At 42.0% G+C, this 14,630-nt stretch overlaps 1 long non-coding RNA gene across 1 annotated transcript; it reads right to left on the reverse strand.

Moving 5' to 3' along the window:
- Window positions 1–320: 320 nt before the first annotated feature.
- On the reverse strand, window positions 321–1,934 carry LOC143419942 (uncharacterized). Its single transcript, XR_013099968.1, has 2 exons — window positions 1,678–1,934; window positions 321–1,601 (listed from the first exon to the last, which is right to left on the reverse strand). It is a non-coding gene; the product is annotated as an uncharacterized LOC143419942 (long non-coding RNA).
- Between the last annotated feature and the right edge of the window lie 12,696 nt (window positions 1,935–14,630).

Below are 14,630 nucleotides of genomic sequence, written 5' to 3' on the forward strand. Positions count from 1 at the left end.
TACTTATGCATATGTTGGTTGTTGCTATGATTACAGCGTCTTTTCTCTCTCTATCCCTCTTCTCTATTTTTCTTTTCCCTCTCCTTCTGTAAACTCACTTCCCAGCTTCTCTTTCCTTCTTTCTCTTTCCTGTCTCTTGGTTCTGTCCATTCTCATTTAAAAATTAAAAAAAGTATATATAAACATGTGAAGGAGAAATTTCCAATTATGATTGAAGAAAAATAAACAACTTTCTCTTAAGTTGAGTTTGATCTTTCTTTTTACAAGTTATTGATATGCAGCCATAGACAATATTAAAAAATACAGTCTGAAAAAGTGAAGGCACTGCATAAGTGGCTTTTAATCTGCATATTTTATTTTTAAAAAAGGGGTTTTCTGCTTTTGTTTTTTTTTTCTCCACTTTTGCTGCAGTGATATAATCCTAACTGTTTATAGACACGTTAGCCAGTAAGAAACCTACAAACATTAACACAATTTGTCATCAAAAAGGTGTACAACTTTGACATTGCGTGACAAAATCTTTGTTTTTCTTGTCCATATATAAATGCAAAAAAAAAAAAACGTCTGAAAATCTAAACACTGACATGTGAATGAAGGGCCAAGACACATACAATTAGAAAAAACCCTTTGTTTTTCAAAGTATTCAGGACTTGTTCATGGTAAGAAATCCAGACCATCCAGTAACACATTGTTTTAGATGGTCTTATTTCAGATGTTCTCTTGACTGAAGTTTTGTCCATTTTCAGAGCCTTCTCTTTGACATGTACAATAAGAACAACTGAATCCACATCCTACATCTTCACTTAGTCGATATGCTTATATGTGCTTTATTGTCATAAGTAGCAGATGATCATATGTCAAGAAGCCTCCAAACATTGCTGGAAGACAGATTTCTGTCTTCATTTACCTTTACAGTTGTTGCAGTGGTCTACATGTTAATTTTTTGTTTGTTGTTGTTTTTAAAAATATATTTGAATCAGAGTATGGTATATCAACATGTCAACAAGCTAACTTACTTACTTCTGGATGTCTGAATGTTAAATGATATTGCAAAACTTCGGAGAACAGCCACGCTTTTTACTCCCAGTAGTGCCTCAGGGCTCGTCTGCTTCTTTTGAAGTGAAGAAATACTTGGACCCAGAAATGTCTAATGACTAAACAAGAGAGTTGAACTTAAATAACACTGTGAAAAATGTTCCATGTGTGTTATTGCATCAGCTTTCTTGTTCTTGTGGTGATGGTCTTGTAGTTGGAGAGAGCATGGAGAGAAAAGGTCTTGTCTTCTACCAATGGAAATGATAACGCTAATGTAACCTTGACCATACACAAAAAAGGACTATGATGCCACTGTGATGTAAATTAAAAAGCTGCAAAACATCTAAAACCTGATAGAAGATTGAAGATTTTCTTTAAATTGTCCATATCCTTTAACTTGAAAGTTCCAAAAGCTCTCAGAATCATCTTTAAGTGCTGATGGTGTGTCACAAGTCTCTCAGCAAATGTAGCGTCAGCACTCATTCTGTATAATCTTAGCCATCCAGTCTGATCTGGACACGAGTAACCTCAGTCTGGCCCCTGACGACTGGATCAGCTCCCTCCCGCTGAAACAGGGAAAGATATGAAAACAAAGTTGCTCGTGCCAAATTCTTTAAATATGAGATATGATAGATTTCTTACTTTTGGTAGTCCAGTCCAAGAAGGCTGATTCCATTAACAGCCAAGATCCTGTCTCCTGGTAACAGCTTCTCACACCGGGCAGCTGGAGAGTCTGGGACCACTGCACGAATGAAGATGCCCTTCGCCTTCAAAGAAGTGTCCTGAAACATGAGGTGTCGAGTTCTCGATTAAAGCAAAGATTTCACAGTTTCTGACTGTGAGGTTTTCAAAATGGTCCTTATTTTTACCTGCATTATATTTTTTTATATATAAATGGCATGAAGTAATATAATTCATGCCACAATACATAATAATATATAGTTATTATGTATTATGTATTATAGATATATTTTTAGTGTTACGCATCTGCTGTTAACAACTCAAGTACAGTTGTCACACAGTGGAACTTTGTATTTATCTTTTATATTGGTTTTATTTTGATTTTAGCGTTTATTTGCGAGTGTAGTTTTTATTGCATGATTTTATTCTAATGTTCGTATTGCATGGTTTTTAGCGTTTTATTCTACATTGTTTTAATCCACTGTGGATTGGCTGGGCATGGGACAATTAGCTGATAGGGACAGACTCCGGTGCAAAATGCGAGGTGGGCTGGGATGTGACGGGTCCAGTGAAGGGACGAGAGGGGGACAGGAGGCTCCTCCTCGTCATTCTGGGATGAGGCTGGCGTGGAGCCCGCTCTGGAGAAGGAATTTCTGGCCTGCTGGTGGACCCATAATGAGCATTCATCTGGGGTTGTGGGACAATTACACCAGTGGATTTTAGTGCAAGTAGAAAATGGTATTTTTATGGGTTTTAGAATTGTTTTATCTAGTCTCCGTGGGAATTTTAGCATATGGAGAACATTTTATTGTATACTTTTTTCTTTTCTTTTTTTTTTTTTTTTTGCCTGTCCCATTTGGTGGCCACGGAGCAGAAGCCAGAGGGGGCTGCAGTGGCGTGCCCGCCGGCTCTGCCGGCGGCCAGCTGTGCCAGAGTGAACCGAGCCCCAGGCCCAGAGGCCGGAGGCCCGAGGGCCCCCTTTGCTCCGGAAGAGGCCTGACCGAGCAACAGGCACCAGGCCCCGCCAAGTAGTCACTGGGAGTGAGCTGGTACATACCTGAGCGCCCAGCCCCGGACACCAAGAACCACCAACGCACCAACCCCTGAGGGCATCAGTTACCGGCAGGGAGTGTGGTGAGGGGAGATAGGCCTTTGGTGTATACTTTTTTCTTAGTATTTGGGTTGTTTTATTTCTACTGCCTCGGGAAATAAACTGTTGCTGATCAGACCTGCTTCATCTTTGTGCCCTTGGTATCTGACTCGCTTGCTCCCCCATGTATTTAAGGAATCGTTCGTATGACATTCTGGCGCATCAGCTTTAGTGTCTGCGTTACACAGTACTGTACTCTGCTTCAAAGAAGCCAAACTTTAAGTGTTTTTGAGTAATAGCTGTCCAGACTTTCAGAAGCTCTTTCAAAGTTTTTCAGAGGATATCGGGCACATTTTCATACCTAGCAAAGAGTCATTTTAAATTGTATTTTTAGGCACTTCATTATTAGGTTGGTTGGTGGCTCAATGCTTACTCAAACCTTATTTCTTTTTCTTTTCATTGTAATAGCTGTAAAAGTTTACAGCTATGTTAGCAGAGATAAGATAAGATAAACCTTTATTCCCACATCTCGGAAATTAGTTGTGTCACAGCAGAAAGTGGACTGTGCAAAGTAACAACAGCAAAAAGAAAAATAATGGAATAGAATAAGATAAGAGAATAACATTTTTTTATTTAAATGGTAAAACACAGTTTTTAAATAATTATAATGTTGCAAATATTTAAACAAGTTTAACATATTACTAATAAAAAGAAAAACAAAACATACTTTTCTTTTCTCTTTAATTCAAACCACTTTACAGAAAGTACAATTGTTTACAATGAACAAAGGAGTAGGTAGGTTTCCAATGCTTAATTAGTGTGTAAGAATATTGCAGAATCTGCTGTGCTGTGTACTTTGGAAAAACCATGAGAAGGGCTGGCTGGCTGAAGAAGAAATGATAAATGTCCTTTTTTTTCAAGCCTTCTCTCGGCCTGGCTTGGGGGGCGGGGAGACGTGCACTCGCCTTTCCTTTTTGCTTTTTCCTGCTCTTGCCAAGTCCTCTGCCGGCTCTACATCTCTCCTATTAGCTTTTATTAGGCTTGCACTCATGCCTTTGCCTTTCACCACTTCAAAAGTGCGCCTACTTGAATATTACCTTGGTAGGCTCTCTTTGTTTTTGGCCTTCCTCACTACACCGTGAAGAGATGTTGAATAAAAAAAAGCAAAGAAAAGATGGTTTTGTTTTGTGTTTTATTGAAAGCACTTTCCAGAAAGTGTAATTGTTTAGAATGAAGACAGAAGTAGGTAGGTAGGTTTCCATGTGTAATTGATGTGTAAGAATATTGCAGAATCTGCTGTGTTGTGTACTTTGTAAAAACCATGAGAAGGGCTGGCTGGCTGGCTGTGTACTCACTCTTGCTAAGTACATGTGAACAGATCTTGAAGAAAAAAAACAAAACAAAACATACTTTTCTTTTCTCTTTAATTCAAACCACTTTACAGAAAGTACAATTGTTTACAATGAACAAAGGAGTAGGTAGGTTTCCATGTGTAATTGATGTGTAAGAATATTGCAGAATCTGCTGTGCTGTGTACTTTGTAAAAACCATGAGAAGGGCTGGCTGGCTGGCTGGCTGGCTGGCTGGCTGGAGAAGAAATGATAAATGTCCTTTTTTTTAACCATTCTCTTGGCCGGCCGTTTGGCGTATGATGTGTGGCAGAGCACTCTGGTACAGAGCGCCGCCAGTTCGAACCCCCACGATCTCGCTGCCACGGCCCTAGCTTGGGGGGCGGGGATGCGCATTCGCGTTTCCCCTTTTGCCTTTTCCTGCTCCAGCCAAGTCCTCCGCCTGCTCGACATCTCTCCTATTACCTTTTATTACGCTTGCACTCATGCCTTTGCCTTTCACCACTTCAAAACTGCGCCTACTTCAATATTACCTTCATATGCTCTCTTTGCTTTTCGCCTTCCTCACTACACTAAGTACCATTTTTTAACGCTGTGTACTCACTCTTGCTAAGTACATGTGAACAGATCTTGAAGAAAAAAAACAAAACAAAACATTCTTTTCTTTTCTCTTTAATTCAAACCACTTTACAGAAAGTACAATTGTTTACAATGAACAAAGGAGTAGGTAGGTTTCCAATGCTTAATTAGTGTGTAAGAATATTGCAGAATCTGCTGTGCTGTGTACTTTGGAAAAACCATGAGAAGGGCTGGCTGGCTGAAGAAGAAATGATAAATGTCCTTTTTTTTCAAGCCTTCTCTCGGCCTGGCTTGGGGGGCGGGGAGACGTGCACTCGCCTTTCCTTTTTGCTTTTTCCTGCTCTTGCCAAGTCCTCTGCCGGCTCTACATCTCTCCTATTAGCTTTTATTAGGCTTGCACTCATGCCTTTGCCTTTCACCACTTCAAAAGTGCGCCTACTTGAATATTACCTTGATAGGCTCTCTTTGTTTTTGGCCTTCCTCACTACACCGTGAAGAGATGTTGAATAAAAAAAAGCAAAGAAAAGATGGTTTTGTTTTGTGTTTTATTGAAAGCACTTTCCAGAAAGTGTAATTGTTTAGAATGAAGACAGAAGTAGGTAGGTAGGTTTCCATGTGTAATTGATGTGTAAGAATATTGCAGAATCTGCTGTGCTGTGTACTTTGTAAAAACCATGAGAAGGGCTGGCTGGCTGGCTGGCTGGCTGGCTGGAGAAGAAATGATAAATGTCCTTTTTTTTAACCATTCTCTCGGCCGGCCGTTTGGCGTATGATGTGTGGCAGAGCACTCTGGTACAGAGCGCCGCCAGTTCGAAGCCCCACGATCTCGCTGCCACGGCCCTAGCTTGGGGGGCGGGGATACGCATTCGCGTTTCCCCCTTTGCCTTTTCCTGCTCCAGCCAAGTCCTCCGCCTGCTCGACATCTCTCCTATTACCTTTTATTACGCTTGCACTCATGCCTTTGCCTTTCACCACTTCAAAACTGCGCCTACTTCAATATTACCTTCATATGCTCTCTTTGCTTTTCGCCTTCCTCACTACACTAAGTACCATTTTTTAACGCTGTGTACTCACTCTTGCTAAGTACATGTGAACAGATCTTGAAGAAAAAAAACAAAACAAAACATTCTTTTCTTTTCTCTTTAATTCAAACCACTTTACAGAAAGTACAATTGTTTACAATGAACAAAGGAGTAGGTAGGTTTCCAATGCTTAATTAGTGTGTAAGAATATTGCAGAATCTGCTGTGCTGTGTACTTTGGAAAAACCATGAGAAGGGCTGGCTGGCTGAAGAAGAAATGATAAATGTCCTTTTTTTTCAAGCCTTCTCTCGGCCTGGCTTGGGGGGCGGGGAGACGTGCACTCGCCTTTCCTTTTTGCTTTTTCCTGCTCTTGCCAAGTCCTCTGCCGGCTCTACATCTCTCCTATTAGCTTTTATTAGGCTTGCACTCATGCCTTTGCCTTTCACCACTTCAAAAGTGCGCCTACTTGAATATTACCTTGGTAGGCTCTCTTTGTTTTTGGCCTTCCTCACTATACCGTGAAGAGATGTTGAATAAAAAAAAGCAAAGAAAAGATGGTTTTGTTTTGTGTTTTATTGAAAGCACTTTCCAGAAAGTGTAATTGTTTAGAATGAAGACAGAAGTAGGTAGGTAGGTTTCCATGTGTAATTGATGTGTAAGAATATTGCAGAATCTGCTGTGTTGTGTACTTTGTAAAAACCATGAGAAGGGCTGGCTGGCTGGCTGGCTGGCTGTGTACTCACTCTTGCTAAGTACATGTGAACAGATCTTGAAGAAAAAAAACAAAACAAAACATACTTTTCTTTTCTCTTTAATTCAAACCACTTTACAGAAAGTACAATTGTTTACAATGAACAAAGGAGTAGGTAGGTTTCCAATGCTTAATTAGTGTGTAAGAATATTGCAGAATCTGCTGTGCTGTGTACTTTGTAAAAACCATGAGAAGGGCTGGCTGGCTGGCTGGCTGGCTGGAGAAGAAATGATAAATGTCCTTTTTTTTAACCATTCTCTCGGCCGGCCGTTTGGCGTATGATGTGTGGCAGAGCACTCTGGTACAGAGCGCCGCCAGTTCGAACCCCCACGATCTCGCTGCCACGGCCCTAGCTTGGGGGGCGGGGATGCGCATTCGCGTTTCCCCTTTTGCCTTTTCCTGCTCCAGCCAAGTCCTCCGCCTGCTCCAGCCAAGTCCTCCGCCTGCTCGACATCTCTCCTATTACCTTTTATTACGCTTGCACTCATGCCTTTGCCTTTCACCACTTCAAAACTGCGCCTACTTCAATATTACCTTCATATGCTCTCTTTGCTTTTCGCCTTCCTCACTACACTAAGTACCATTTTTTAACGCTGTGTACTCACTCTTGCTAAGTACATGTGAACAGATCTTGAAGAAAAAAAACAAAACAAAACATACTTTTCTTTTCTCTTTAATTCAAACCACTTTACAGAAAGTACAATTGTTTACAATGAACAAAGGAGTAGGTAGGTTTCCAATGCTTAATTAGTGTGTAAGAATATTGCAGAATCTGCTGTGCTGTGTACTTTGGAAAAACCATGAGAAGGGCTGGCTGGCTGAAGAAGAAATGATAAATGTCCTTTTTTTTCAAGCCTTCTCTCGGCCTGGCTTGGGGGGCGGGGAGACGTGCACTCGCCTTTCCTTTTTGCTTTTTCCTGCTCTTGCCAAGTCCTCTGCCGGCTCTACATCTCTCCTATTAGCTTTTATTAGGCTTGCACTCATGCCTTTGCCTTTCACCACTTCAAAAGTGCGCCTACTTGAATATTACCTTGGTAGGCTCTCTTTGTTTTTGGCCTTCCTCACTACACCGTGAAGAGATGTTGAATAAAAAAAAGCAAAGAAAAGATGGTTTTGTTTTGTGTTTTATTGAAAGCACTTTCCAGAAAGTGTAATTGTTTAGAATGAAGACAGAAGTAGGTAGGTAGGTTTCCATGTGTAATTGATGTGTAAGAATATTGCAGAATCTGCTGTGCTGTGTACTTTGTAAAAACCATGAGAAGGGCTGGCTGGCTGGCTGGCTGGCTGGCTGGAGAAGAAATGATAAATGTCCTTTTTTTTAACCATTCTCTCGGCCGGCCGTTTGGCGTATGATGTGTGGCAGAGCACTCTGGTACAGAGCGCCGCCAGTTCGAACCCCCACGATCTCGCTGCCACGGCCCTAGCTTGGGGGGCGGGGATGCGCATTCGCGTTTCCCCTTTTGCCTTTTCCTGCTCCAGCCAAGTCCTCCGCCTGCTCGACATCTCTCCTATTACCTTTTATTACGCTTGCACTCATGCCTTTGCCTTTCACCACTTCAAAACTGCGCCTACTTCAATATTACCTTCATATGCTCTCTTTGCTTTTCGCCTTCCTCACTACACTAAGTACCATTTTTTAACGCTGTGTACTCACTCTTGCTAAGTACATGTGAACAGATCTTGAAGAAAAAAAACAAAACAAAACATACTTTTCTTTTCTCTTTAATTCAAACCACTTTACAGAAAGTACAATTGTTTACAATGAACAAAGGAGTAGGTAGGTTTCCAATGCTTAATTAGTGTGTAAGAATATTGCAGAATCTGCTGTGCTGTGTACTTTGGAAAAACCATGAGAAGGGCTGGCTGGCTGAAGAAGAAATGATAAATGTCCTTTTTTTTCAAGCCTTCTCTCGGCCTGGCTTGGGGGGCGGGGAGACGTGCACTCGCCTTTCCTTTTTGCTTTTTCCTGCTCTTGCCAAGTCCTCTGCCGGCTCTACATCTCTCCTATTAGCTTTTATTAGGCTTGCACTCATGCCTTTGCCTTTCACCACTTCAAAAGTGCGCCTACTTGAATATTACCTTGGTAGGCTCTCTTTGTTTTTGGCCTTCCTCACTATACCGTGAAGAGATGTTGAATAAAAAAAAGCAAAGAAAAGATGGTTTTGTTTTGTGTTTTATTGAAAGCACTTTCCAGAAAGTGTAATTGTTTAGAATGAAGACAGAAGTAGGTAGGTAGGTTTCCATGTGTAATTGATGTGTAAGAATATTGCAGAATCTGCTGTGCTGTGTACTTTGTAAAAACCATGAGAAGGGCTGGCTGGCTGGCTGGCTGGCTGTGTACTCACTCTTGCTAAGTACATGTGAACAGATCTTGAAGAAAAAAAACAAAACAAAACATACTTTTCTTTTCTCTTTAATTCAAACCACTTTACAGAAAGTACAATTGTTTACAATGAACAAAGGAGTAGGTAGGTTTCCAATGCTTAATTAGTGTGTAAGAATATTGCAGAATCTGCTGTGCTGTGTACTTTGTAAAAACCATGAGAAGGGCTGGCTGGCTGGCTGGCTGGCTGGCTGGAGAAGAAATGATAAATGTCCTTTTTTTTAACCATTCTCTCGGCCGGCCGTTTGGCGTATGATGTGTGGCAGAGCACTCTGGTACAGAGCGCCGCCAGTTCGAACCCCTACGATCTCGCTGCCACGGCCCTAGCTTGGGGGGCGGGGATGCGCATTCGCGTTTCCCCTTTTGCCTTTTCCTGCTCCAGCCAAGTCCTCCGCCTGCTCCAGCCAAGTCCTCCGCCTGCTCGACATCTCTCCTATTACCTTTTATTACGCTTGCACTCATGCCTTTGCCTTTCACCACTTCAAAACTGCGCCTACTTCAATATTACCTTCATATGCTCTCTTTGCTTTTCGCCTTCCTCACTACACTAAGTACCATTTTTTAACGCTGTGTACTCACTCTTGCTAAGTACATGTGAACAGATCTTGAAGAAAAAAAACAAAACAAAACATACTTTTCTTTTCTCTTTAATTCAAACCACTTTACAGAAAGTACAATTGTTTACAATGAACAAAGGAGTAGGTAGGTTTCCAATGCTTAATTAGTGTGTAAGAATATTGCAGAATCTGCTGTGCTGTGTACTTTGGAAAAACCATGAGAAGGGCTGGCTGGCTGAAGAAGAAATGATAAATGTCCTTTTTTTTTCAAGCCTTCTCTCGGCCTGGCTTGGGGGGCGGGGAGACGTGCACTCGCCTTTCCTTTTTGCTTTTTCCTGCTCTTGCCAAGTCCTCTGCCGGCTCTACATCTCTCCTATTAGCTTTTATTAGGCTTGCACTCATGCCTTTGCCTTTCACCACTTCAAAAGTGCGCCTACTTGAATATTACCTTGGTAGGCTCTCTTTGTTTTTGGCCTTCCTCACTACACCGTGAAGAGATGTTGAATAAAAAAAAGCAAAGAAAAGATGGTTTTGTTTTGTGTTTTATTGAAAGCACTTTCCAGAAAGTGTAATTGTTTAGAATGAAGACAGAAGTAGGTAGGTAGGTTTCCATGTGTAATTGATGTGTAAGAATATTGCAGAATCTGCTGTGCTGTGTACTTTGTAAAAACCATGAGAAGGGCTGGCTGGCTGGCTGGCTGGCTGGCTGGAGAAGAAATGATAAATGTCCTTTTTTTTAACCATTCTCTCGGCCGGCCGTTTGGCGTATGATGTGTGGCAGAGCACTCTGGTACAGAGCGCCGCCAGTTCGAACCCCCACGATCTCGCTGCCACGGCCCTAGCTTGGGGGGCGGGGATGCGCATTCGCGTTTCCCCTTTTGCCTTTTCCTGCTCCAGCCAAGTCCTCCGCCTGCTCCAGCCAAGTCCTCCGCCTGCTCGACATCTCTCCTATTACCTTTTATTACGCTTGCACTCATGCCTTTGCCTTTCACCACTTCAAAACTGCGCCTACTTCAATATTACCTTCATATGCTCTCTTTGCTTTTCGCCTTCCTCACTACACTAAGTACCATTTTTTAACGCTGTGTACTCACTCTTGCTAAGTACATGTGAACAGATCTTGAAGAAAAAAAACAAAACAAAACATTCTTTTCTTTTCTCTTTAATTCAAACCACTTTACAGAAAGTACAATTGTTTACAATGAACAAAGGAGTAGGTAGGTTTCCAATGCTTAATTAGTGTGTAAGAATATTGCAGAATCTGCTGTGCTGTGTACTTTGGAAAAACCATGAGAAGGGCTGGCTGGCTGAAGAAGAAATGATAAATGTCCTTTTTTTTCAAGCCTTCTCTCGGCCTGGCTTGGGGGGCGGGGAGACGTGCACTCGCCTTTCCTTTTTGCTTTTTCCTGCTCTTGCCAAGTCCTCTGCCGGCTCTACATCTCTCCTATTAGCTTTTATTAGGCTTGCACTCATGCCTTTGCCTTTCACCACTTCAAAAGTGCGCCTACTTGAATATTACCTTGATAGGCTCTCTTTGTTTTTGGCCTTCCTCACTACACCGTGAAGAGATGTTGAATAAAAAAAAGCAAAGAAAAGATGGTTTTGTTTTGTGTTTTATTGAAAGCACTTTCCAGAAAGTGTAATTGTTTAGAATGAAGACAGAAGTAGGTAGGTAGGTTTCCATGTGTAATTGATGTGTAAGAATATTGCAGAATCTGCTGTGCTGTGTACTTTGTAAAAACCATGAGAAGGGCTGGCTGGCTGGCTGGCTGGCTGGCTGGAGAAGAAATGATAAATGTCCTTTTTTTTAACCATTCTCTCGGCCGGCCGTTTGGCGTATGATGTGTGGCAGAGCACTCTGGTACAGAGCGCCGCCAGTTCGAAGCCCCACGATCTCGCTGCCACGGCCCTAGCTTGGGGGGCGGGGATACGCATTCGCGTTTCCCCCTTTGCCTTTTCCTGCTCCAGCCAAGTCCTCCGCCTGCTCGACATCTCTCCTATTACCTTTTATTACGCTTGCACTCATGCCTTTGCCTTTCACCACTTCAAAACTGCGCCTACTTCAATATTACCTTCATATGCTCTCTTTGCTTTTCGCCTTCCTCACTACACTAAGTACCATTTTTTAACGCTGTGTACTCACTCTTGCTAAGTACATGTGAACAGATCTTGAAGAAAAAAAACAAAACAAAACATTCTTTTCTTTTCTCTTTAATTCAAACCACTTTACAGAAAGTACAATTGTTTACAATGAACAAAGGAGTAGGTAGGTTTCCAATGCTTAATTAGTGTGTAAGAATATTGCAGAATCTGCTGTGCTGTGTACTTTGGAAAAACCATGAGAAGGGCTGGCTGGCTGAAGAAGAAATGATAAATGTCCTTTTTTTTCAAGCCTTCTCTCGGCCTGGCTTGGGGGGCGGGGAGACGTGCACTCGCCTTTCCTTTTTGCTTTTTCCTGCTCTTGCCAAGTCCTCTGCCGGCTCTACATCTCTCCTATTAGCTTTTATTAGGCTTGCACTCATGCCTTTGCCTTTCACCACTTCAAAAGTGCGCCTACTTGAATATTACCTTGGTAGGCTCTCTTTGTTTTTGGCCTTCCTCACTACACCGTGAAGAGATGTTGAATAAAAAAAAGCAAAGAAAAGATGGTTTTGTTTTGTGTTTTATTGAAAGCACTTTCCAGAAAGTGTAATTGTTTAGAATGAAGACAGAAGTAGGTAGGTAGGTTTCCATGTGTAATTGATGTGTAAGAATATTGCAGAATCTGCTGTGCTGTGTACTTTGTAAAAACCATGAGAAGGGCTGGCTGGCTGGCTGGCTGGCTGGCTGGAGAAGAAATGATAAATGTCCTTTTTTTTAACCATTCTCTCGGCCGGCCGTTTGGCGTATGATGTGTGGCAGAGCACTCTGGTACAGAGCGACGCCAGTTCGAACCCCCACGATCTCGCTGCCACGGCCCTAGCTTGGGGGTCGGGGATGCGCATTCGCGTTTCCCCTTTTGCCTTTTCCTGCTCCAGCCAAGTCCTCCGCCTGCTCGACATCTCTCCTATTACCTTTTATTACGCTTGCACTCATGCCTTTGCCTTTCACCACTTCAAAACTGCGCCTACTTCAATATTACCTTCATATGCTCTCTTTGCTTTTCGCCTTCCTCACTACACTAAGTACCATTTTTTAACGCTGTGTACTCACTCTTGCTAAGTACATGTGAACAGATCTTGAAGAAAAAAAACAAAACAAAACATACTTTTCTTTTCTCTTTAATTCAAACCACTTTACAGAAAGTACAATTGTTTACAATGAACAAAGGAGTAGGTAGGTTTCCAATGCTTAATTAGTGTGTAAGAATATTGCAGAATCTGCTGTGCTGTGTACTTTGGAAAAACCATGAGAAGGGCTGGCTGGCTGAAGAAGAAATGATAAATGTCCTTTTTTTTCAAGCCTTCTCTCGGCCTGGCTTGGGGGGCGGGGAGACGTGCACTCGCCTTTCCTTTTTGCTTTTTCCTGCTCTTGCCAAGTCCTCTGCCGGCTCTACATCTCTCCTATTAGCTTTTATTAGGCTTGCACTCATGCCTTTGCCTTTCACCACTTCAAAAGTGCGCCTACTTGAATATTACCTTGGTAGGCTCTCTTTGTTTTTGGCCTTCCTCACTACACCGTGAAGAGATGTTGAATAAAAAAAAGCAAAGAAAAGATGGTTTTGTTTTGTGTTTTATTGAAAGCACTTTCCAGAAAGTGTAATTGTTTAGAATGAAGACAGAAGTAGGTAGGTAGGTTTCCATGTGTAATTGATGTGTAAGAATATTGCAGAATCTGCTGTGTTGTGTACTTTGTAAAAACCATGAGAAGGGCTGGCTGGCTGGCTGTGTACTCACTCTTGCTAAGTACATGTGAACAGATCTTGAAGAAAAAAAACAAAACAAAACATTCTTTTCTTTTCTCTTTAATTCAAACCACTTTACAGAAAGTACAATTGTTTACAATGAACAAAGGAGTAGGTAGGTTTCCAATGCTTAATTAGTGTGTAAGAATATTGCAGAATCTGCTGTGCTGTGTACTTTGGAAAAACCATGAGAAGGGCTGGCTGGCTGAAGAAGAAATGATAAATGTCCTTTTTTTTCAAGCCTTCTCTCGGCCTGGCTTGGGGGGCGGGGAGACGTGCACTCGCCTTTCCTTTTTGCTTTTTCCTGCTCTTGCCAAGTCCTCTGCCGGCTCTACATCTCTCCTATTAGCTTTTATTAGGCTTGCACTCATGCCTTTGCCTTTCACCACTTCAAAAGTGCGCCTACTTGAATATTACCTTGATAGGCTCTCTTTGTTTTTGGCCTTCCTCACTACACCGTGAAGAGATGTTGAATAAAAAAAAGCAAAGAAAAGATGGTTTTGTTTTGTGTTTTATTGAAAGCACTTTCCAGAAAGTGTAATTGTTTAGAATGAAGACAGAAGTAGGTAGGTAGGTTTCCATGTGTAATTGATGTGTAAGAATATTGCAGAATCTGCTGTGCTGTGTACTTTGTAAAAACCATGAGAAGGGCTGGCTGGCTGGCTGGCTGGCTGGCTGGAGAAGAAATGATAAATGTCCTTTTTTTTAACCATTCTCTCGGCCGGCCGTTTGGCGTATGATGTGTGGCAGAGCACTCTGGTACAGAGCGCCGCCAGTTCGAAGCCCCACGATCTCGCTGCCACGGCCCTAGCTTGGGGGGCGGGGATACGCATTCGCGTTTCCCCCTTTGCCTTTTCCTGCTCCAGCCAAGTCCTCCGCCTGCTCGACATCTCTCCTATTACCTTTTATTACGCTTGCACTCATGCCTTTGCCTTTCACCACTTCAAAACTGCGCCTACTTCAATATTACCTTCATATGCTCTCTTTGCTTTTCGCCTTCCTCACTACACTAAGTACCATTTTTTAACGCTGTGTACTCACTCTTGCTAAGTACATGTGAACAGATCTTGAAGAAAAAAAACAAAACAAAACATTCTTTTCTTTTCTCTTTAATTCAAACCACTTTACAGAAAGTACAATTGTTTACAATGAACAAAGGAGTAGGTAGGTTTCCAATGCTTAATTAGTGTGTAAGAATATTGCAGAATCTGCTGTGCTGTGTACTTTGGAAAAACCATGAGAAGGGCTGGCTGGCTGAAGAAGAAATGATAAATGTCCTTTTTTTTCAAGCCTTCTCTCG

The sequence above is a fragment of the Maylandia zebra genome, linkage group LG8, assembly GCF_041146795.1.
Source record: "Maylandia zebra isolate NMK-2024a linkage group LG8, Mzebra_GT3a, whole genome shotgun sequence".
Taxonomy (NCBI): domain Eukaryota; kingdom Metazoa; phylum Chordata; class Actinopteri; order Cichliformes; family Cichlidae; genus Maylandia; species Maylandia zebra.